Source organism: Pseudophryne corroboree, chromosome 5 (assembly GCF_028390025.1).
Source record: "Pseudophryne corroboree isolate aPseCor3 chromosome 5, aPseCor3.hap2, whole genome shotgun sequence".
Lineage (NCBI taxonomy): Eukaryota > Metazoa > Chordata > Amphibia > Anura > Myobatrachidae > Pseudophryne > Pseudophryne corroboree.
The window spans coordinates 564,852,757-564,877,507 of record NC_086448.1 but is presented as its reverse complement, the minus strand read 5'-3'; the positions used below and the strand labels follow the sequence as shown (position 1 = coordinate 564,877,507).

The 24,751-nt window shown below is 44.8% G+C and overlaps 1 protein-coding gene and 1 pseudogene across 2 annotated transcripts in view; both read right to left on the bottom strand.

The window, feature by feature from the left end:
- SLC66A2 (solute carrier family 66 member 2) overlaps positions 1–24,751 on the bottom strand; it is a 244,054-nt gene that overhangs the window by 109,902 nt on the left and 109,401 nt on the right. The window lies entirely within an intron of this gene.
- On the bottom strand, positions 22,397–22,515 carry LOC134930158 (5S ribosomal RNA; annotated as a pseudogene).

Here is a 24,751-nt window from a genome sequence, read left to right as displayed (position 1 = left end):
AGCACTCACTTCACAGGTGGCTACTTCGAAGGGTTAGAGCACCTTGCACAAGACAGAAAGTACTCTCCACTGCACTAGGCTGAGGTACATTCCCCCTCCTCTCCCAAAGTCATGGCTTGTTGTATAGCTATGGATAGCTTTTGCTGTTCCTCCATCCGCTGAAGCATATTAAGGGCGGTGTTACACCTTGTTACCACCTCTTTCTTCAGTTGAAGACAGGGCAAATTGGATTGTTCTTTCAGGTGCTTCAATCTCCTGCATGCTGTTGCCGAATGCAGAAAATATCCCAAAATCTTTCGGGCCACAGACAGCATCTCCTGCATGCCCCTGTAATTATTTAAAAAAAAAACCTGTACCATCAAGATAATCGTGTGAGCATTATCAGAAACCACAAACCTGAGGAAAGCCCAAGTGGAGTAAGCCATGTTGCTATGACATCCCTCAGTTTTTCTAAAAGGTTGCCAGCGGTATGCCTCTTAGTGAAGCCGGTGATACACAGAGTAGCCTGCCTCTGAATGAGCTGGCATTTGTTGGATAATGCTTCTTCTGCTGATGATGAAGAAGATTCACCCACCCAGTGGGCTGTCACAGTCATGTAATCTTTAGTTTGCCCACTACCACTTGTCCACATATCTGTGGTTAAAAGGACAGTGGGTATTTTGTAGGGCAATAATTAGATATATATATTTTTTTTACGTCCTGGTACAGCCGAGGCTTTTTGGGTAACACGGAACCGAGACAGAAGTTGGTACAGAGGGCACAGGACCTCAATTAACTGTGTAAACCCCAATGCATTAATGGCAGATATTGGCCGAAGATCTAATACTAGCATAGCAGTCATGGCATCAGTGATCCGCTGTTCGACTTGCAAAGGATTGTTTAACAGTCAATTGTTTCAACTACAAGCAATCTTCTTGGTCCACTTCTGGGATGAAGATCCACCCTCAGCGGTAGCAGGCCTAGCTCTCAAGGATTCTTCTGAGGAATCCTAGAAAGAAGGAGTAACCTAGCGTTGACAAATTTGTTGCAGGACTATCTCCGATCATTAATGAGGATATTGAGGATGAATGTGTTGGTGGTGGAGATTGCAGATGCTGAGATCTAGTAGAGAGAAGGGAGCTAACTGATGCTAGACTGCTTGCTGTTATTTTTTAGCACCAGTTGTGGATGTTATAAATTACTTGTCATGAACTTGCTGCAGATGATGTAATAGGGTGGAGGTTCCTAAATGCTACAGATGACTTGACAAAAGTTGTCAGGATTTGGGTAAAAATAATTCCACACAAAAGAGGTGTATTTGTTGGTCCTATGCCCAAGCATGACAATGGCCTTCTTCATGTCATGTCCAAGAGATGTTTTCACTGGTGCTTGACTAACACAAACAACATCCTCATTCTCAACATCCTCTTTAATGCCAATGTTGGCTACACAAAATCCCCCCCCCCCCCCCATCCTCTTGCAATTCCATGGTGGCATACTCAATTTTTGTGTCATCAAGAATACTTATGCTGCTCATCCCCACATATAGAGAGGGAGCAGAAATGATGGAAGGCAGCTTCTCTGCACGTACAGTATCAGGAAGGTCAGATTCACACATAGCACTCGAGGACACTCTTAGATTCTCCTCAGGTATTTCTGACATATCCGTTTCTGATTGCATATTCTGTTCAACTGCCTTAGAGGTTTTCAGATTTTTTTACACCTCTTCTAGACTCAGAGTCTGAGGCATCATGACAGGCAGAAGATGCCTCACTAACAGATGCAAAACCACCACTCAGAAATAAAGGCCATGGCCTGAGTCTTTCTTTGCCACTGCGTGTGGTGAATGGCATGTTGACAATCTCGCGGTTTTCTGCACCAAACATTCCGTTTATAATAGGTGTTTTTTCTTTACCACTGTATATTGAGTTTTTTTGTTTTAGATTCCCTGGCTTAGATCTGTTATGCCTTTGAGCACCAACTTTAGTAGATGCTGGACTATTGTCATCATCGTGACTGGTGGCAGCAGGATGGTTATCTCTAAACGGATTGTTATCCATTTTTAATGCAGGAATCACAGGGTTAGATGTACGTGAAGAAAGCGCACTAGGGTACAGCGCACCAAATGGTACAAACAATAGAACTTTACTAACAGGCAATGGGAGAGAGGAAGCAGAAGAGAAAGAAACAGGATGGCTTGAATGTAAAATTATCTTTTTAGGAAGTACCAAAGAAAATGCATTTCTGCTTTAAGTATTCCTGTTCATAAATCGTGTTGAATAGACGTAATGTATTCAAAGGGGGGTGGAAACTGCTGCGTTTAAAAAAACAATTGCATTCATGTTAGAAGTTTCACAGATCTAATGAGATCAATGGTCTACTGAAGTTGTCAGTGATTATTGCCTTCCCCGACAAAAAGATTAAATGCATATATGTGTGTAGTAATTATTCATCATCATCATCATCATCCTTTATCTATATGGAGCCAAAAGAGGTTTGCCCAGCCTTACATAGTACATATACAAAACAAGAACAAAAGTCCAAAGATTGTGAGGTATATTTACTAAAGTACAGGTTTACAGAAGTGGGGGTGTGGCCCATAGTAACCAATCAGTTCTACCTATCGTTAATTTAGCACTTTCTAGAAGATAATAACCAGAATCTGATTGATTGCAGAACATGCTATATAACCACTTCTGCACATACTGTACAGTCAAAATGCCTGAGGTAACTTTTCTGACACCTCCAGCCTTAAAACCCAAGAAGTCAGAAGGACTGTGAGGTCAAGCTTTCAGGGCCTATATTGATACTGAAAATCAAGATCAAGCAGTGTCAGCTGAACCCACAGCCTTGGTGCAGTAGGGAGGAAATTATGGTATAAATTGGAGGAAGAAAAGCAGTTAAGGAGGAGGGGGCCCTGCTTATAAGCGCTTACATAGAGGGGAGAGGCAGACAGAGGGGAGAGACAGTCAGTGAGAAGCATGGATTATGAGAGCTGGAAGGCTTTAATAAAAGAAGCAGGTTTTGAGAGTCCATTTAAAGCTTTAGATCAAGGTAGAGAGTCTGATAGGGAGAGGGAGAGCGTTCCAGAGACAGAAATCAGCATGTACAAAATCATAAAGAGGTTTGAGTGGAAGGAGATAATCAGCATGTCGAAGAGCAGTTGTTGTTATTATCAGAGTGCAGTTGAAAGGTGGGAGGGTGGAGGGAGAGGTGGTCAGAGATGTAGGGGGACAAGATTGGGTGAGGGTTTATAGTGGAGTGTGAGGAGTTTGAAATGTGTTACGGGAAGGGGAGCCAGTGTTTGGCCTAGTGGAAAGGGGAAGAAAAGCAGTACGCTTGGTGTGGAAGATGCAGCAATGAGGACAGATTGGAGTGAAGAGAGGTGGGAGTCAGGAAGGCCTGATAAGAGGAGGTTACAGTAGTCTAGTCTAGAAATTACCAGTGAGAGCATGAGGGCTTTCATTACCTCCAGGGTTAGAAAGGGTCCGATTATCTCTAGTTATTCCTTTATTTTATAGAATGGTTTGTCAAAGTTACGTTATGTCATTTGTTATATTTTATTACCTTAAGCAGTTCGGGCCAGATACTGAGCATAAATGCATATACAACCACATTTCTGTACAGCCAAGCAAGCGGCTGTGCAATACCATACAACTAATACACTAATGCTGTAGAAGGCTTCTGTAGGAAAAAGATGCCTTCTGAGAGCATCTGCATTCCGAGTGCTATGTCTGAAGAATCTGCATCTGATCACCATTGTGGTTGCGAAGTTGGCAGCATCATTCACCAGAGTAAACTGAAGCTTATTCAGAGTGACTGCTGGAACTGCTTAGACCCTGGCCTCACCACTTAAAGTGGCCACCACGCACAACCAGGTGACCTCATTTGGTGCGTCCCTACCACTAAGGTTCAATTCCAGGGCATGGGACCCCCCAAGCCAACCGCCCCAAGGCATCACACTAGTGAGAGGTTTAAGTGTAAAAAAAAGTGTTACATTAACAAGAAGCAACCAACAGCTATTTGTTCAGTGTTACATAAGTGAGAGGTAATAAGAGTGTTAAAAAGTGTTACATTAGTAGAAAAATTAGGTGCTAAAAATGTGCTAGATTAAGTGTTAGAATATGATACCCCAAAGTCGCCAGGCCACACCAACCCAGGGGGCCCCACCAGGAGCACCAACAGGTCTGCTGGGTCCTGGTACTTATTCAGTATGATTTCCCGGCAGTCGGATACCGGCGGTCGAAATACAGACAGTCAAAATCCCGACAGAGTGGGATCGCTGCGTTCGCCACACTTCGGGCTCAATGGCGAGCTTTGCTCTCCACAATATGAGTATTGTATTCCACCTCAGGTGGTGGCGCAGACCACCACCCTAGTGGGAATACCGGGCATTTTGACTGCTGTTGAGATTCTGGCATCAGTATTTCAACCGCCGGAATCCCGACTGTTGAGAACTTATCTGCATCCCCCTGGTACAAAGAGGGGCTTGGCTAATGAAGGTGGTGTTGCCAATCCCCCTCCTTTAAAAATATAAAAATGATGAACTCCATGCAGCCGCACGCACCTCATAGGGGGGCACCAGTGGTCAATATGACGGTCGGCGGGTGTGATAGCTCGCTCCCCCACACAGGGAGAAAGAGGATCGAATGCAGCTGCCTCTCTTCCCAGCTCAGCACAGAATCAGTTAGGGTAGAGGGGCGGTCGGGGGCAGTTGTACTTCCAAAATATACCCCCTGAGACCCCAATTGTCAAACATGGTGGATGACCTGGGGTTCTTTTCTGGATCATGAGTCTGTGAATTGCACTCTGAACCAAAAGGGCTAACATAGCACTATGCATACTCTCTAGTTTATGCCTAGTTGGTCAAGGGTTTGTCTTACAAAAAGATAATGACCCAAAACATACCTCCAGACACTAGGAATGAATCAGAGATGTGCGCTACTGATGTTGCAAAAATCTGTATAAGACGCAGCCACCAGGATTTGAATTAAGATGTCCATAATCAGTGTCTTTGTACCAACGCTTACATACAATACGTAACCATCAGATGCATCAGCTAAACATTGACTACCTAAGTAGCTAGAGACATTTCTACTGTGTATAGGACCGCAGATGCAAGGACCATTTATTATACATACTATGGGCGGTATTCAAATGATATATCATGCCTAATCTCCTTTCTAAAGTGATCCCCGTTATTGCACCCATACTGATCAGGTTTAGCTGTGTAAAGGATTGGGCGCCCTCGCTACACCGGGAGTAGCAAGCTGAAATGATTATACCACACATGCCAGCGGAAACAGAATGGGTGTGGAAGGGGGTGAAAAGAATTGAATATCACCCTACATGTATAAAAATAATACTGCTGATGGAATGTATTCTGATCCATACACATAGCCAATATTCACGTAAATGTTCACCGTTTTTAATCTGCGTATGTTTTGAAGTGGCTAAAAAGTTGCAGAGCGCATGCATTTAACAGTATGCACGTAGCAATAGTGATACATGTCACAGAACATTATCAATGCAGTGAGTGGGAGACAGTGCCGTAACCTAGGCTTCGCTGAGCCCTTTGCCAGCCTTGCCCCCTGACTATGATGTCACGAAGGGGTGGGGCCATAGAATAGTAACGGCAGAATGGCCCAGGGCAGGGATGCTCTGAGGGGCTGCACAGACTGCAGGGTGCTGCCTAAGGCATTTCAAGGATGCTCCAGTTGGCACTGCAACAGAGATTATGGCTACAGATTGCAACCGCTCCCCGCTCCAAGGACTAATTAATCAGTTGGAAGTTTCCAGTTAGCTTAAGTAGTCTATCATTACTCACCTTTCGAAGTGGTGCTTTCTGTAGGAGCGGCGAGTACGCAAAGTGTGTATGAGTGTCTGTGAGTGTATGAGTGTGTGACCCCACCCCACACCCCCGCAGAGGCTGGCCGCATGGGAGAACTATATCTTCCAGTAGCCCTTGCGTCTCCCAGGACCCCCCAGGACTACCTGCAGCACCCTCCCCAGTCGGGAGATGGAGGGGAGACCACTGGAGTCCCTGGAGAGACAAGTATCTTTTTTTCTTTTTACGCACTGCAGGGCTTTCAGCGCTGAAAACCCAGCAACCAATTTTTCAAGATGAATCTACTAATACATGATTTTTTTTTTTACAAATTGCTCCGGAATCATATTATCTTATAAAATGTGAATAAAAGAACAAGGACATTGTGGCTAACACAAACAGTACTATAACATAATAAGAATACTACAGTAAATATTGCATTTGTATTGCTTTAAATACTCAAACGCCTACACATCGCTTATGTGGATTTTCCTATTCCTTTTTCATAGTTAAAAGAAAACAAAACAGCATTTAAGCTTCAAAAGCACAGACATTCCAGTTTTAGAATTGTTTGGTCACAAAGAAAACAGTACAGTGATAAAAATGTAAGGGTTCAGGCATTGCTAACAATCTTCAGCTGTGCAAGTGCTGCCCTCTTGTGGAACAACAAAACATTACTTGTAAACACAATACTGTTTTAACATTTAAAACTTTTAACTACTGACCATAACTATTATCATGGTCAGTACGATAACATCTATTTTGCAACAGCTCTCAATACCAGTAATATAAACAAAACAAACACATGTACTGTAGATCCGTACAAATGTTTGCTGGAGATCTGCATAAAGCAAACTAAAAATGCATCAAGCCCTTACCATAGCAATAGCCATTTGCATGAGTTAATTTACTGTAGCCAGTGGTTGAAGTGGGCCAGTATACCACAACTTTTTCTACTGTCTCAATTCTAATGTTAACTAGTATCACATTTTATTCACTTGCGTTTTCCATACTGCCATTTCCAAACAAAAAGTACAGAAATGTAAAGCCTAAATAGGTAAAAAATAGGATTTTAATTACCTACCGGTAAATCCTTTTCTCGTAGTCCGTAGAGCATACTGGGGATCCATTTAGTACCATGGGTATAGACGGGTCCACTAGGAGTCATGGGCACTCCTACCCCTCCTACCAGACTCTGGGGCAGATTTATTAAGCCTGGTGAAGTGATAAAGTTGAAGGTGATAAAGCACCAGCCAATCAGCTTCTAACTTCCATGTTACAGGCTGGGTTTGAAAAATTACAGTTAGGAGCTGACTGGCTGGTGCGTTATCACCTTGCACTTTATCCCTTCTCCAGGCTTGGTAAATCTGCTCCTCAGTCTAGAAACTGTGCCTGAGGAGTCGGACATACCTTGAGAAAAGGATTTAAAGGACAGTGGTGAGATTTGAACCAGCACACACAAAGGGTGTAGTATGGTATGCCGGCGGCCGGGCTCGCGCACAGCCGTCAAACTGAAGACCACCCCACACAAAACAAGAGGAAAGCCATGCTAACCAAACTTGAGGAGGAACAGCAACAGCTGAACCAAACAACAATACTTAATCAAGTAACAGTGCAGGAACACACAAAGCACTTGGCGGGTGCCCAGTATCCTCTACGGACTACGAGAAAAGGATTTACCAGTAGGTAATTAAAATCCTATTTTCTCTTACGTCCTAGAGGATACTGGGGTCCGTTTTGTACCATGGCGATGTACCAAAGCTCCCAAACCGGGTGGGAGAGTGCGGAGGTGCCTGTAGAACTGATTGGCCTCTGAGGACTTTCAGTTTGGCCAAAGTATCGAACTTGTAGCACTTCGCAAATGTGTTCGAACCTGACCAAGTAGGCGCTCGGCAGAGCTGTAAAGCCAAGACACCCTGGGCAGCCGCCCAGGAAGAACCCACCAACCTAGTAGAGTGGGCCTGTACAGATTTTGAAACCGGCAAAGTAGAGTAAGAGTAAGCATGTTGGATAGTAAGCCTGATCCAGTGGGCAATAGACTGCTTTGAAGCAGGACACCCAATTTTATTGGGATCATAGACCACAAAAAGCGAGTCCGATTTTCTGTGACGCGATGTCCGCTTCTCATAGATTTTCAAAGCCCTCACAACATCCAGGGACTTTGAAGTAGTGGAGGTGTCGGTAACCACCGGGACCACAATAGGTTGGTTGATGTGAAACGCAGACACCACCTCAGCTCTATCTTCATGAAAAATTTCCAGTAGATCTGCGTACCAAGCCCTTCTTGGCCAATCTGGAGCAATGAGAATTGCTTGAGCCTTTTCCCTTTTTATTCTTTTGAGAAATCTTGGGATCAATGGAAGTGGAGGAAATACATACATCATCTGATAGACTCATGGAGTCACCACAGCGTCTACCGCCACTGCCTGTGGGTCTCTCGACCTGGAACAATACCGCCTGAGCTTCTTGTTGAGACGAGAGGCCATCATGTCAATCTGTGGAATTCCCCACCGAAGTGTCAAGAACCTGAACATCTCCGGGTGAAGGCTCCACTCTCCTGGGTGGAGGTAGTGTCTGCTGAGCAAGTCTGCTTCCCAGTTGTCTACTCCCGGAATGAAGATTGCGGACAACGCCACAGGTTTATGTACGTTACCGCCGTCACATTTTCTGACTGAACCTGGATGGCCTGATCTTGAAGATGTGATGCCTGTAGAAGGCCGTTGTATATGGTCTTTAGTTCCAGAATGTTGATTGGAAGAATGGTTTCCTGACTTGACTATTTTTCTTGGAAGTGCTCCCCCTGGGTGACTGCTCCCCAACCGCTGAGGCTTGTGTCTGGTTAGCAGAATCCAATTTTGAATCCTGAACCTTCGGCCCTCTGTCAGGTGAGAAGTCTGAAGCCACCACATAAGAGAAAACCTGGCTCTTGGCAACAGATATATCCTCTGGTGCATGTGGAGATGCGATCTGGAACATTTGTCCAACAGATCTAGTTGGAAGGGCCTTGCGTGAAACCTTCTGTACTCCAGTGACTCATAAGCGGCTATCATCTTTCCCAAAAGGCGAATGCATAGATGCACCGATATCCGGGTTGGTTTTAGAACATCCCAAACCAGCGACTGGATTACCAATGCCTTTTCCAATGGAAGGAATACCTTCTTTGCCTCTGTATCCAGTATCATCACCAGGAACGGAAGCCTCCATGTTGGTTCTAGGTGAGATTTTGGTAGGTTCAGAATCCACCTGTGATCCCGGAGTAGTCGAGTTGAGACGGCAATATTGTCCAACAACCGCTTTTATCAGCAGATCGTCCAGGTATGGAATTTTGGGGGTCATTCCGAGTTTATCGCTCACTAGCTACTTTCAGCAGCCGTGCACGGGGGAGTGCATTTTCACTTTGCAAGTGTGCGAACGCATGTGCAGCCAAGTGGGACGAAAAAGTTTTTTGCAGTTTCTGAGTAGCTCTGGACTTACTCAGCCCTTGTGATCACTTCAGTCTTTTTGGTCCCGGAATTGACGTCACCCGCCTTGCAAACTCTTGGACACGCCTGCGTTTTCCCAAACACTCCCAGAAAATGGTCAGTTGACACCCACAAACGCCTTCTTCCTGTCAATCTCTTTGCGATCGGCTGTGCAAATGGATTCTTCGTTAAATCCATCGCTAGCAATTATCCGCTTTGTACCCGTACGACGCGCATGCGCATTGCAGTGCAAACGCATGCGCAGTAGTAACCTGTTCACTGCGCTGCGAAAAATGGCAGCGAGCGATCAACTTCGAATGACCCCCTATGTTCACTCCGTTTGCAGAGGAGAAACATCTCTGCCATTACCCTCGGTGCCGTGGAGAGGCCAAATGGCAGAGAATGGAACTGGTAGTGAGTGTCTTGTAATGCAAACCTTAGATAAGCCTGATGAGGCGGCAAGATTGGGATATGAAGGTACGCATCCTATGAAGGTACGATATCCAGAGACACCAAGAATTCCCCCACCTCCAGACCTGAGATCACCGCTCTCAGAGACTCCATCTTGAGTTTGAACACCCGTAAATATGGGTTCAGTGACTTGAGGTTTAAAATGGGTCTTACCGAAGCGGCCGGTTTCGATACCACAAACAGGTTGGAATAATAACCTTTGTTCTGTAGCGGAGGTGGAACTGGAACAATGACCAGTTTTTGAATTGCATCCTGTAAAATGGTAGGCTTTCCACACCTTTTCTGTAATCCGCATCTGCAGTCCACTGACGCAGCCATGGGCCCCTGCGTGCTGACACTGCCATGGCCTTGGTGTGTGCAAGGAGCAAGCCTCTCTCTTTTATGGCCTCCACCATAAAATTTGCAGAGTCCTGTATATGTTGTAGGAGTAAAACTATCTCTCTTCTGGGTAAGGAATCTAACCCCTCAATTAGGTTGCCTGACCATTTTGCAATGGTCCTAGTGATCCATGCACAAGCTATAGTGGGTCTTTGGGCCACCCCAGCAGCTGTGTACAGAGATTTGAGTGTGGTCTCAATTTTGCGGTCAGCTGTGTCCTTTAAGGAGGCTGCCCCCAGGAAAGGTGAGATTATCTTACGCGACAACCTAGATACCGATGCATCAACAATCGGTGGGTTTCCCATTTTTTTCTATCATCCTGAGGAAAAGGGAAGGATGCCAGTAACCTTTAAGGGATCTGAAACTTCTTGTCAGGATTAATCCAAGTTTCTTCAAATAGGAAATTCAATTCCTTAGATGCAGGGAAAGTAGCAGAGGATTTCTTTTTTACATTAAAATAAGATTCCTCATATTCCTCTGTCACTTTGTCAGGAATGTGCAGGAGTCTTTAATAGCTTCTATCAGGGCCTGTATTCCTTATGACAGAACTGCATCCCCCCTCCCGAGTCCACCTCACCCTCCTCTGCATCTGATATATCATCATCAGTGTCAGCCTGCAGGATTTAGGCCAGTGTACGCTTTTGTGGACAAATGGTAGGGGTCCGAAACGCCGGTATGGGAATTGAATCTCTATTCATCAGGTCACTCACAGTCTTAAGTATTGCCTCTCTTTCTCATTTTGGGACAATGTATGTGACATATTTGAGATCATCCCTTTTAATGAATCCAACCATACTGGTTCGTACCCACTAGCCTGAGAAAGTGTATTATCCTGAGTACACTGTAGTGATCCACCTGGGGAAGAAAAACACTCTGCCGTGCATGAGACACACTCCTTTGACATTGTAAAATGTGAAAGAACATACCCACACAGGAGAAAGCTTGAAAGCACAGTTAACCCACACAGAGCCCTCTAGGGAGTCACAGAGTATGATGAACCAGCCACACCGCGCCCTTATAGCTAATGCCAAGGTTAGCTGGGTCGCAAACTAAGTACCCTTAATAGGGGCTTAGTATTCTAATATTGCTCTCCACACCCCGCCCCCCCTTGCTATGACCCCCTGGTACCACTGAGGTAATCTGTAGCTCTTGTGGAGGAGCTGCGCTTCCCTGCCAGTCTGTCTGTGTAAGCTGCAGAAGGAAAATGGTGCTGGTGAGCTGCTGGATCCACTCATAGTGAAGCCCCATCCCCTCAATGGCACGCGGTCTTCCCGTTTTTTTTAATACTGGCTAAGGTGATTTTGGTACTTAACAGTGGGTCAGAGCCCCCCTGTAAGCGCTGTGCCAGTGTGGGTAGTTGTTTAAAACCGGCTCAGCTCGCCCCTCATAGCAGTGCAGCAATGCTGATCTGAACCTGGAGACGCAGCCTGCACTCAGAGCTGCGCTCCTACCCTTGTGCCGCCAGAATAGCCGGCGACCCGCTAACCGGGACGCCGGCATAGTACTCACCACTCTAACGTCTGGCTCTGTTAGGGGTAGCGGTGTGCTGCGGCAATGTACGCTCGCTGTGGTGGGGCTAGCGAATGGTTCCCTCAGGAGCTCAGTGACCTGTCAGCGGGAAACGGGACCATTAACCCTTCAGGAGGTTGGGCCGTTTACCCCCCAACCCCCCCCTCCCCCACCCAAGTCCCACAAAGCAGACAGGATGGTGCCAAGCAGCCCTGTCTGAAAATAACAAACAGAAAATAAATGCAGAAAACTCTTCAAGATCTTCCCTAAGTGTGACCGGCTCCTTCAGGCACATTTTCTAAACTGAGTCTGGTAGGAGGGGCATAGAGGGAGGAGTCAGTGAACACTGTTGATTTCTTAAAGTGCCCAAGGCTCCTAGTGGACCAGTCTATACCCCATGGTACTAAATGGACCCCAGTATCCTCTATGACAGAAGCCGATCGGTTGGTACTTGATCTCTCTCCAAGGTTTGATACATCTCACTCTGCGTGTCCACTAATAAATGGCATGGGATGTAGTTAGGTGACCGGCGGTCACAATACCGGACTCCAGGATCCCGCCCCCTTACAATCCCAACACTTGGCATGCCGACTAACAGGGACTAATCCCACTCATCGGTGTTCATGACAAGTGGCGAGTGCAGCTAACCAGGCTAACCAGCTAAAGGGCTTTATTGCGCTCGTCTCCCTCCCTCCCCCCCCCACCCCCCAGGCATAAAAGACAGGATCCCGGCAGCTGTATTGTGACCGCGAACCCAGCCCAATGGCATGACCTGGTATATAGCCAGAAATTTGTGGGCCCCATAGCAACATTTTGAAATGCTTTTCCTCTCTGTCGCGGTTGTTAATTGTATGCCCAATAATAGTGCCCTGGTTCATTTTCTGGAACATAGTAGTGTCCTAGTTCACATTATGTCACATTGTAGAGCTGCCAGTACACATTATGCAACACAGCACCCCCAATACACATTGTGACATACAGTGTTACCAGTTCATATTATGCCATGTTGCAGTGCCTCCACTTCATATTGTGCCACATTACAGTGCCTCAGTTCATATTATGTAACATTATAATGCCCTCCAGTTTATTTTATACCACATTACAATGAGCAGGTCCAGAGGCGTAACTAGATATATTGCAGGCCCCAAAGCAAATATTTGTAAGGGCCTATGTATGTACCAATGGTCAAAAATGTATATAACACATCTAACTTTGCTCCTCTCAGCTCTGGGCCCCATAGCAGCTGCACTACCTGCACCTATGGTAGCTACTCCCATGTTAATCAGTATATCAATGACAAGATTAATCAAAGCTCAGAACTGTAATAATAAAAGAGAGAAACTCACCAATTAGTATTATAAACAACACCATTTTAATATGTAGCTCAGTTGAATTTTCACGTGATCTCAATATCTTGTACTCAGACCGGCCATAATATAGCCGATCTGATAGAGATAATTCCATAATTACTAGGCGCCTAATAACGCCCGAGATTTACCCAAACAAAATATCCTATTGATATTGTTTATTATGATCACATGATCCTAATCACGTGACTCTACAGCCAATAGGAGAGAGTCGGTTGCTAAGAGACCGGATAAAACTAGACAAATATTTAGTTTAACAAGTGGCAATAATAAGGGGTATATGCAATTGCCGGCGAATCGCGGCAATTTTTCGCCCGTTTTTTAATTCGACACAATTCGACCGTCGAATTCCGTCAGGTGGGTGCCAGAATTCAACATATTCAATAAAAAACGGATTCTACAGTCCCGCTGTCGAAAAACGGCCGATTTGACGGATTTTGATTACATTTGTAAAAAATAAAAATAAAAAAATGGGAAAAACGGGAAAAATCAGAAAAAAAATTGCGTGGGGTCCCCCCTCCTAAGCATAACCAGCCTCGGGCTCTTCGAGCCGGTCCTGGTTCTAAATATCCGGGGTAAAAACTGACATGGGATCCCCCGTATTTTTAAAACCAGCACCGGGCTCTGCGCCTGGTGCAAAAAATACGGGGAACAAAAAGCGTAGGGGTCCCCCGTATTTTTTACACCAGCATCGGGCTCCACTAGCTGGACAGATAATGCCACAGCCGGGGTCACTTTTATACAGCGCCCTGCGGCCGTGGCATTAAATATCCAACTAGTCACCCCTGGCCAGGGTACCCTGGAGGAGTGGGGACCTTCAATCAAGGGGTCCCCCCCCAGCCACCCAAGGGCCAGGGGTGAAGCCCGAGGCTGTCCCCCCCATCCAAGGGCTGCGGATGGAGGGCTGATAGCCTTGAGTAAAATGAAAGAATATTGTTTCTTCCAGAAGAACTACAAGTCCCAGCAAGCCTCCCCCGCAAGCTGGTACCTGGAGAACCACAAGTACCAGCATGCGGGTGGAAAAACGGGCCCGCTGGTACCTGTAGTTCTACTGGGAAAAAAATACCCAAATAAAAACAGGAGACACACCGTGAAAGTAAAAGTTTATTTCATACATGCCGACACATACATACTTACCTATGTTGACCCGCCGACTGCCACGTCTCCTGATCAGACGATCCGGGGTACCTGTGAATGAAATTATACTCACCTGATCCAGTGTCCTGTGATTTGTAATCCACGTACTTGGCAAAACAAAAAAACGAATACCCGGACCCGTGACTGCTGTCACAGAAAGGTCCATTCAGCCAATCAGGAAGCGCCACCGCTGACCGCGGGTAACCCCACCGCTGACCGCAAAGTTCCCACCATTGAAACTAATGGAGGGAGCTGTGCGATGCGCTGTCTGTCAGCTCAGACGCGCATACCGCCAATCAGGAGAGTGCCACGAAGTGGCGCTGCCTGATTGGCTGAAGGGACCTTTCTGTGACAGCAGTCACGGGGGGTCTCTCTGCATTCGGGGAAAGGGGTCCCATGTGTAAACATGGGACCCCTTTCAGTCCGTGTGGTCCGGGTATTCGTTTTTTTGTTTTGCCAAGTACGTGGATTACAAATCACAGGACACTGGATCAGGTGAGTATAATTTTATTCACAGGTACCCCGGATCGTCGGATCAGGAGACGTGGCAGTCGGCGGGTCAACATAGGTAAGTATGTATGTGTCGGCATGTATGAAATAAACTTTTACTTTCACGGTGTGTGTCTCCTGTTTTTATTTGGGTATTTTTTTCCAGTAGAACTACAGGTACCAGCAGGCCCGTTTTTCCACCCGCATGCTGGTACTTGTGGTTCTCCAAGTACCAGCTTGCGGGGGAGGCTTGCTGGGACTTGTAGTTCTTCTGGAGAGAAAAAAACAATATTCTTCCATTTTACTCAAGGCTATCAGCCCCCCATCCGCAGCCCTTGGATGGGGGGGGGGGGGGGGTACAGCCTCGGGCTTCACCCCTGGCCCTTGGGTGGCTGGGGGGGGGGGGACCCCTTGATTGAAGGGGTCCCCACTCCCCCAGGGTACCCCGGCCAGGGGTGACTAGTTGGATATTTAATGCCACGGCCACAGGGCGCTGTATAAAAGTGACCCCCGGCTGTGGCATTATCTGTCCAGCTAGTGGAGCCCGATGCTGGTGTAAAAAATACGGGGGACCCCTACGCTTTTTGTCCCCCGTATTTTTTGCACCAGCACCAGGCGCAGAGCCCAGTGCTGGTTTTAAAAATACGGGGGATCCCCTGTCAGTTTCCCCCCCGGATTTTTAGAACCAGGACCGGCTCAAAGAGCCCGAGGCTGGTTATGCTTAGGAGGGGGGACCCCACGCAATTTTTTTTCTGATTTTTACCATTCCATTAAAAAAATAATAATAATAATAATAATAATAATAATATTTTTAAAAATCTATAAATAATACTTGTGCCTCCAAAATAGACAAACCAAGTACCTAATCCCTTCTAATATAAATAGATATGCTATTGCCAATTAATAAAACCCCAAAAAAACATGTTTTTAAAAATTTTTATTAGATTCCGCCAGCAAAGTGTGGCGGATTGAAAATGACGAATTTACTGTCTAAAAGCACAGTTGTCGAATTTACAATCTTCAATTGAATATACTTTTGTAAAATTGCCGCATTTGTACCATTGCTGAAATGTCGAATTTGACAAATGTCGAATTTCAAAAAGTCGAATTTTGAAAGTCCGTTTTTTTGACGAAAAGTACTGAATTGCATTGTCGAAAAAAATTTTGGGGGGAAAATGTCCCGTTTTTCGACATTTTCGGGAATTCGACCGCAATTGCATATACCCCTAAGAGAGAGGGCTGAATTCAAAGGCAGTAGTAGAAGGGGAATTCTTCAATTGCTATTAATGTTAACAATGCAGGGGCGAGGGCGCCCCTAGACACAACAATGGTCGCACCCCCCTTCCCCACACACAGCTAATATTATTATTTTTATTGATTGGTTACAAGCCCTTATTTGAGGACAGCCAATTTAATAGGAAAAAAAAAACTAACACTAACTATGATTTATTTTTATTTTTAATTATGTTTACTAAGTAGGACAGCTGACAGGGGCAGTATGTGCATGTTCTACCCATTTACACTCTAATCAAGATGGCGTATACTGTAGTACAGTAAAATGGCTATATTTTGCAGTTACTGGCACATTTTAGGCTGACAGTATCAACACAAGCATCCAGGTACCGACCCTAGGCATGTGCCTCACATGCCTAATGGGAAATACGCCATTTCCTATAAGGTCAAAATAAACCGACAAACGGACATATAGTCGGACCAAACTTACAGGGATAAATTTATTTAGATTCTAAAATATATCACTATCATATATTATTATTATTATTATTATTATTATTATTATTAATAAATAAATATATTGTCCCTTTTAGAGAGAGCAGTAAAAAATTCACAGAATTTAAACACTTTCGATGTAACTGTACAAGAAATCTATATATATTATTTATAGAGGGACAAAATATAACTCAACATCATTAGCCAACCCATTACTTTGTCAGTTTAACAAAGACGATACAATATAACAGCTTCATGTAAGAAAAAAAAGAAAAAAGAAAAAAAAGACACAAAACATGAGGATGCCAGAGGTTGTCAGCTGGCCCCATTGTGATGTCAGCAGGCCCCATTGTGATGTTACAGGACTATGGCCCTGTAGCTATAAAATCTCACCTTGAGGCCATTTACTGACATATCTTCAGCGCTCCTTGACCAGATTACAGGGAAAAGTGAAGATTTCCAGTTTACAGGGAGATTTCTAGAGGTTAAGTAGTCAGCACTGATTTTACCATTGCAGTTGGATTAAGAAAACTATTATTTGTAGCAACTGCCAGTGTTAATTTTGACAAGGATCTTACATTTAGTTTTAGTCCTATGGGCCCTACACACTGGGCGATAATACTGAAAGATATGAACGATCTCATTCAATAATGATCGAGATACCATTCATATCTTTCAGTGTGGAGGCACCAGCGATGAACGATGCACTACCCCGCGCTCGTTCATCGCTGGAGCCCCGTCGCTTGTGCATGCAGGCCAATATGGACGATCTCGTCCATATTTGTCTGCACTGCTATGGAGCTGGGTGGCGGGGGGAGTGAAACGGCCATCGGGCAGCTCAGCGGTTGGATCTGTCAGTGTGTAGGGCCCATTAGTCACTTACTTAAATTGTAGTTGGTTTAAAGTCACAATTTAGTCTCCTTTTTTTGCTTTGTTTTTTTGTCAAGATTTAGTCAGTGGATCTCAGTTTTCATTTTAGTCTAATTTTAGTCAGTGTTTTAGTCATAACTTTTGCAAATGACACTAACAGATTTTGCTGAAGAACATTTCTGTAAAATTCCCCTGGATATTTGCTCACCTTTAACTATGTGTTTATTAGTAATCTGGGATCAGTAGGCTGAGAATGTGTTACATACTGAGTCTGACTTACTTTAATACATACATCATATACACATTAATGCCTTAAATTTGTTAGAACAAACAAGAGCATACTTCCTTCACAGCAGGTCATACTTATTTTCTACAAATATCTAGATCACATAATTGTTCTTTTTATAAAGTTGAAACCCAACCTACAATGTTAATTTTGACAATGAGTTTAAATTTGGTTTTAGTCTTAGTCACTATATTTTTTATTTTTTTTTGCTTTGTTTAAGTCAAGTGGATCTCCATTTTCATTTTTGGTCTAGTTTTATTGACTTTATTATTGACATAAAACTGCAGTCGATGATTTCTTAGTCAAAATTTTTGTCGTCAAAATTAACACTGGTGACTGCTGCTACAGGCCATGGTACGGTGCAAAGCTCGGCAGCCCATGGGCCCTTGCCTGGCCCAGAAGCCCGTGGGACCCTCGCCCGGCCCAAAAGCCCGTGGGACCCTCGCCTGGCCCAAAAGCCAGTGGGACACTCGGCCCGGCCCAAAAGCCCATGGGACCCTTGCCCGGACCAAAAGCCTGTGGATCCTTGACCGGCCCAAAAAAAAGTGGGCCCTTGCTTGGCCCAGAAGAATGTTGGCCCCTGCTTGGCCCAGCAGTCCCTGGCAAGGCACCTGAACCAGCAGCCCATGAGCCCTCACCCAGACCAGCAGCCCATTGCCCATCATCCAGAGCAGCAGTTCGTGGGCCATAGCCCGGACTAGCATAAGGCCACCAGCCTGGCTCAACGAGCAGCCTGCTCATTCCGGGATGCCATGAAGGTTTTTGGGGTTTCGCATAGTTTAACTAAAAACAGCAGTCCATCAGCCCGTGGGCCAATACAAAGACCGGCTGCCCATCGGTCCTCGCCTGGACCAGCAGCCCGTGGGTTATTGCATGGACCAGCATCCCATGAGCCACCACTCAGCCCAGAAACCTGTGTTTGTACATTTAATACAGTTCCCTTTTTCATATAAATAATTGGACATGGTTTTTATTTTTTCACCTAACAATACACTAAGGTACATTCTCTAAACGTGTTTTGTCATATTTTGATATTAATAGAAAATTGCACAGACACAAACAATTGCGATAACTTTTAGTTTTCACACATTATATGTATGACTATGACCAGATCTGTGGTCTAAGAATAATTATTAACAGGTTCTTATATAGTGCAGCAAATTCTATTGCGCTGTTCAATTCAGTAATAAAACAAAACTGGGTGATAAACAGACAATAATAGAGATAGGAAGGCCATGCTTGCAAGCTTACAAGCTATAGGGCAGGGGTGGACAACCAGTCAGAAGCAAAGAGCCAGAAAAGATCTGTACTCAAGTGAGAGAGCCATTATTATGAGAGTGTGCAAAAAATAGGATTTTAATTATCTACCGGTAAATCCTTTTCTCAACGTCAGTAGAGTATACTGAGGATCCATTTAGTGCCATGGGTATAGACGGGTCCACTAGAGTCATGGGCACTTTAAGAATTTGATAGTGTGGGCTGGCTCCTCCTTCTATGCCCCTCCTACCAGCCTCAGTCTAGGAAACTGTGCTCGAGGAGATGGACATACTTTGAGAGAAGGATATAAGAGAATAGTGGTGAGATTTCGAACCAGCACACACAAACAAGAGGAAAGCCAAGCTACCCAAACTTGAAAAACGAACAGCAACAGCTGAACCAAACAACAATACTTAACCAAGTAACAGTGCAGTAAGAACGAAGCACAGGGCGGGCGCCCAGTATCCTCTACGGACTACGAGAAAAGGATTTACTGGTTGGCAATTAAAATCCTAGTTTCTCTTACGTCCTAGAGGATACTGGGGAACCATTTAGTACCATGGGGAAGTACCAAAGCTGCCAAACCGCGTGGGAGTGTGCTGAGGTTCCTGCAGAACTGATTGACCAAACTTAAGGTCCTCAGAGACCAATGTATCGAACTTGTAGAACTTACCAAACGTGCTCGAACCTGACAAAGTACAGTAGCTGCTCGGCAGAGCTGTAAAAACGAGACACCCCAAGAAGAAACCACCGACCTAGTAGAGTGGGCCTGTACAGAACTTGGAACCGGCAATCCTGCCGTGGAATAAGCATGCTGGATAGTGAATCTGATCCAGCGCAATGGACTGCTTTGAAGCAGGACACCCAATCTTGTTGGGATCATAAAGAACAAACAGCGAATCCAACTTCCTGTGACGAGCTGTTTGCTTTACATACACCTTCAAAGCCCTCACAACATCCAAAGACTTTGAAGTAACAGAGGTGTCGGTAACAACCGGAACCACAATAGGTTCATTGATGTGAAACGCAGACACCACTTTCAGAAGAAATTGCTGACGAGTTCTGGGTTCAGCACTGTCTTCATGGAAAATTAAATAGGGACTTTTGTGAGACAACACCCCCAGCTCCGACACACGTCTTGCTGAAGCCAAGGCCAACAGTGTGACGGTCTTCCAAGTAAGGTACTTTACGTCTACCTCCTGTAAATGGTTCAAACCAGTCCGATTGGAGGAACTGCAGCACCAAATTGAGATCCCAAGGTGCCGTGGGAGGCACAAAGGGAGGTTGGATGTGCAGCACACCTTACAAGAACGTCTGGACCGCAGGAATAGAAGCCAATTGTTTCTGAAAGAAAATGGACAAGGCCGAAATCTGAACTTTTATGGAGCCCAGACGTAGGCCCACATCCACACCTGATTGTAGAAAAAGTAGGAAATGTCCCAGATGAAATTCCACCACAGAAAATGTTCTGCTCTCACACCGAGATGTAGTTCTTCCAAATACGGTGGTAATGTTTAGACGTTACCCCCTTTCTGGCGGATCATAGTTGGGACGAACCTCGTCAGGGATCCCTCTCCCAGCTAGAATCAGCCGTTCAACTTCCATGCCGTTAAACATAGCCGCTGTAAGTCTTGATAGACGAACGGGCCCTATTGCAGAAGATCCTTGTGAAGAGGTAGAAGCCTCTCCAGAAGATCCGCTTACCAGGCCCTTCTTGGCCAGTCCAGAGCAATGAGTATTGCTTGAACCTTTCCCTTTTTAGTCTCTTTAGAATTCTAGGGATCAGAGGAAGTGGAGGAAACACGTACACCATCGGATAGACCCATGGAGTCATCAGAGCGTTTACTGCCACTGCCTGTGGGTCTCTCATCCTTGAACAATACCGCTTGAGCTTCTTGTTGAGACGAGAAGCCATCATGTCGATTTGTGGGTATTCCCATTGGCTTGTCAAGCACCTGAACATGTCTGGGTGAAGGCCCCACACCCCCGGTTGCAGGTCGTGTCTGCTGAAGAGATCTGCTTCCCAGTTGTCTACTCCCGGAATGAAGACCACTGACAACGCCACAGCGTGTTTTTCTGCCCAGAGGAGAATTCTTGACAACTCTGACATTGCAGCTCTGCTTTTCGTTCCGCCCTGTCGGTTTATGTACGCTACTGCCGTCACATTGTCCGATTGGACCTGAATGGCCCGATCCTGAACAAGAGATCAGGCCTGCAGAAGGGCGTTGTATATAGCCCTGAGTTCCAGAATGTTGATTGGAAGGACAACTTCCCGACTTGACCATCTTCCTTGAAACTACACCCCCTGGGTGACTGCTCCCCAACCTCTGAGACTTGCGTCTGTGGTTAGCAGAAACCAATTCTGAATTCCGAACCTTCGACCCTCGATGAGGTGAGAAGTCTGTAGCCACCACAGAAGGGAGATTCTGGCATTTGGCAACAGACGGATCCTCTGGTGCATGTGAAGATGCGATCAGGACCATTTGTCCAACAGATTGAGCTGGAAGAGTCTTGAGTGAAACCTTCCATACTGAAGTGCCTCGTATAAGGCCACCATATTCCCCAGAAGGTGAATGCATAGATGCACCGATATCCGGGTTGGTTTCAGGACATCCCGAACCATTGACTGGATTACTAATGCCTTTTCCAATGGAAGGAACACCTTCTGCAACTCCGTGTCCAGTATCAGGAATGGAAGCCTCCGTGTTGGCTCTAAGTGAGATTTCAGAAGGTTCAGAATCCACCAGTGATCCTGGAGAAGTTTGGTTGAAAGACCAATGCTGTCCAGCAATCTCTCCCTGTACGGTGCCTTTATCAGAAGATCGTCCAGGTACGGAATTATGTTCACTCTCTGTTTTCTGAGGAGAAACATCATCTCTGCCATCACCTTGGTGAACACCCTCTGTGCCATGGAGAGACCAAACGGCAGGGCCTGGAACTGATAGTGACAGTCCTGCAGTGCAAACCGTAGATAAGCCTGATGAGGCAGCCAGATCGGAATGTGAAGGTACGCATCCTTGATATCCAGAGACACTAGGAATTCCCCATCCTCCAGACCTGAGATCACCACTCTCAGATACTCCATCTTGAATTTGAACACTCATAAGTACGGGTTCAACAACTTGAGGTTCGGAATCTGTCGTAGCGAACCATACAGTTTTGGTACTAGAAACAAGTTGGAATAATATCCCTTGTTTTGCAGATGAGGTGGAACTGGAACAAAGACCCGAGTCTGTACCAGTTTTTGAATGGCGTCTTGTAAAGTTATGCTTGCATCTTGCAAAACTGGTAATAAAGAGAAGAGAGAAAAAGAAAAAGAGACCCTTGTTGGGAGCACTCACTCTTGGAAACGATGGTGGATTAGATAATACTTGATAAGTTGGGTATTTAAAACGTAACTTTTAATTGTTTGTAGGTAAAATAAGAAGTACACCCTAAATTGTTGTTTAAAAATGTAATTAAATAAACGTGAAACATTGGTTGCGAATTACCGCTGTGAATATATAGGTGAAAACATATATATATAAGGCCAAAAATTGCAAAAAATGCGACATAAATTATGGCAAAATCAAGGAATGTGCCTACCAGGTATTGTTTTTTAGGTTAGTGCAATAATCAGAGTATTGCCGTCAAGTAAAACCTACAACACCAGGTATTCCTTAGTGGTCAACCACCTAAGTACTGACCAGGCCCAACACCGTATTGCTTCCAAGATCGGGCGAGATTGGGCATGCGCGGTGTGGTATGGTAGTAGATTTCGGTTTGAACAGCTGGTATGCAGCTATTGACTACCCCACAGACCTGGTTATTGAAATGGGCAGATGATCTCTTAGAAAAGAGACATATGTTTGACCATCATTGCACCGAATTGTATTCCAAATATATAGGTATACGAAGGTTTAAATCATATGGTCAGTCGGTTTTGCCAAACTGAGCCGCCTGCATGTTGCTTTTGATTGTGTGTGCTATGCAACATAAATCCACAATAGATTTTTCACACGTGGTAGGGCATAAATGAACCCTTATTGTGCTGATGACATGCCAACAGGATTAATATACATTAATTAATGAAAGTAATATAATGTCACTAAAGCTGAAGCTTACTCAAAGATACTTTGTCTCCAATCATGCAGGTCGGTGGAATGAACTTAAGGTCTGTGGACTTGAGCAGGTTAAACTGGGAATACGAGGAGGAGATTTGACCAATACCCTCTTACGGAAGGAATGTGAGTGGACTTTTAGACTGAACTCACTACATCCTCAAGGACTCAATGAAACCATTAATTATGGCGCTTTTCTCTCAACTTGACCACATTACTATTACATAATAACTAATAACTATCCTAGCAGGGACCACATTGTTACACATCACTATTTCTCTCCTTTATAGCTTTCCTTCACCCATCCAACAGCTTTTTTTTTCCCCTTCCCCCCTCCCCCCAATTTTTCAATTTTTTTAACTTTTTACACAATTATTTTCTTTCAATTTAATCTGCACATTGCAGGGCACCCTATATCCCCTCCTCTCTCACACACCATTTTGCATCCAATCTCATCATTTCCCACGCCATGCCCCCTATATTTTACATTTTAGTTATTCCTTATCCAACACCTCTTAATCATGCTAATCCCTCTTCCCCTCTTCCCCATTCTTTCCCTTTTCCCCCCCTCCCCCTCCCCCCGCCTTCCCTCGCCCCTCTTTATCCCCCCCTTTCCCCCATCCCGCCCACCCCCTCATTTCTACCTTTATTCACACCCGTTTTCAACACCCTTACTCAGTTTTTCAACACCATCAGTTTTTTAACACTACCAACCTGCACGTGCTATATAACTTCTTACCTACCCACATTTTCCTTAAACTCCGTGTTTCCAATTAATCTATACCTAATCACTCTTTTTTCCCAACATATATGTGTTTAATAACACATAGATACAAATTGTTATCATATCATTCTATTATGTTCTCAAGTATACTATATTCAGATTTTCTTATATTCCATTTCATAAGATGCAGGCCATCTATTCACTATTTACTCTAACACATGCAGGACATTCCTTTAGCCTTCACTGCAGCTCTATGTATACAGCCAGACCCCATGCTAATCATTGCTACAACTATCAACCTTTTAGCCAATTATCAATCATCTCAGCAGTTTTAAAACCGGGTCTGCACATTCAGTGTTCACACTACCCGTGAACAAGCTCGTTGTGAAACGTACGTAGGGGAGGTGGACGTGGTCACGGTGAGCGCGCTCACGTGACCAGCAGACCGGCAGGAGAGGAGACCAGGCAAGCCGCAGATCTTCACAGCTCGTTAACCCGAGCCGAACGCGGCACTGACAGCGGCACTCAGCAAGCAGGACACAGACGCCAGACGGCTCTAAGTATAATTTTTAGCTATATCCTGCATATTCACGTCTCCCGCTCTCCGGCCACGCACAAATGTAATTTAACAACAGGTGCACTGGTCCTGGGTTTTTTCGGCAAATCATGCCAGTTATATAAGGCACTATTCACTGCATATGAAACATTCTTTGTTTCGTAGGTGCTATCAATACACAGTTTACAAAATATTTATTGATACTTTTCTTTGCGTCAATTTTGGGCAGACACATTACAAAATAGCAACAAACTGTCATCCACTATAGTTGCAGTAATCATAACATAGGTGCTGCCACTCACTTATTCCTGCATAAGCAGCACTTTTTTCTTCACAGAGATCTCAAATATGGGCATATGAAATAATGTATATACATTTGCCAATATAGCACAAATTATATTTGGCATGCCACATTCTTGATTGATTTATTGTGGACATTCAGTGTATACATTATTAGTGGTTTCCTTATTGGCAACAAGATTGTCACAAAGACAGCATGCGGTACTTTAGGCTCTAAGGATTTATTTAGCCTAAGTGTGGGCAGGAGGGATTGTGTCTCTGGAAATACATTCCCTATTTTCCTATCTGCCAGTCTGTCTGTACAGCTGATAA